Raw genomic sequence first — 1,224 nt, forward strand, 5'->3', positions numbered from 1 at the left:
TTTATGTGCCTCCTCGGCTTGGTGGCCAGCCAGTCCTTTTTTATTTTTCCTTTAAGGAAACACCCGTGGAAGGGAAACAAGAGACTCCAAACAGTTCCTTTTGGCAGATCCTAGCACAGGAAAACAAAGAGGAGCTTTTGGAAATGGGCTTGCTTCTATAGACAGAAACTGCCTTGAACGGTGCGTTATAAGTATCCTTCTCCAGTGAAAATTACACTGCTGAACGCAACTGAAAGACTGGGGGGGGAAGGTTCCTCCTTGAACGGTGGTTGTATCTCAAGCATTCCAGTTCCTGCGGATCCCACTGGAGGTCACCAGTAGATGGATGGTGTTGCTGATGTATGTGGCCTCTGATGAGTTTTGTCACGTTTCTGCTGTACCAGGAGTTTGCTATTTAATATGGGGCCATGGTTCGCTGCACGTCACGGCCTTGCAGTTCTCAGAGGCAGAGTGTTACCAAAGCGTGGGGAGCGTGGCTGCATGTGCATGTCCACATACATGGGTGCAAAGGGACTCAGAGAGCTCTGAGGCGATCTCAAAAGTGCACATGAGGGTGACAAGGGTGCACAAGCCAAGGTATGGCGTCCCCAGTAGAAGGATGAACGGTGACATAAAAAGTGCCGAGTAGAAATTAGCAGTGCCTGGCTTTGGGGATTGAGAGGACCATCGTGCCTGTTAGCAAGGGCAAGAAGCCCTCTGCAGGAGTGGTTCAAGGGGACACTGTGAGACTTGGGAAGAAAAAGTTGAGCTCTTTATCCACCCGGGAGCCTGGGTAGGCGGTTACTGAAGAACGTGCTGCTTGGATACTACCAGAGCTAAGACACCGAGTCAAACAAGTTCTGTCACAGCCTCCCAGGGTGACACACGAGGGCTTTAATGCTGGATGAATGCGTTACAAGCATTGCATGTGATAACTGCTGGTGGTTCCAGATTTCTCTGGGGGGCCTGAACACAGCATTGTTCCCTCTTGTTTGAGGAACAAGCCATTGGAAAGGGTTTTGCTCTATCTTGACTCTGTGAAGAACTTCTGCAACAGCCGTTTGTGATAAAGTATCATCTGCCCAAAAATAAACGCGTTCTTGGTTTCACATCTCCAGTGATGTTATTATCCCATCCAGAGCCTGAACGTTTCCTGAGAGGGAAGGGGATGTTCGCTTCCCTTTAATTGCTGGAATAACGTATCCTAAATGTTCTGCTAGCAGGGACTGTGGACACCCTGGCTGC

Source organism: Mesitornis unicolor, unplaced genomic scaffold (genome assembly GCF_000695765.1).
Source record: "Mesitornis unicolor isolate BGI_N332 unplaced genomic scaffold, ASM69576v1 scaffold36311, whole genome shotgun sequence".
In the NCBI taxonomy this organism is placed as follows: Eukaryota; Metazoa; Chordata; class Aves; order Mesitornithiformes; family Mesitornithidae; genus Mesitornis; species Mesitornis unicolor.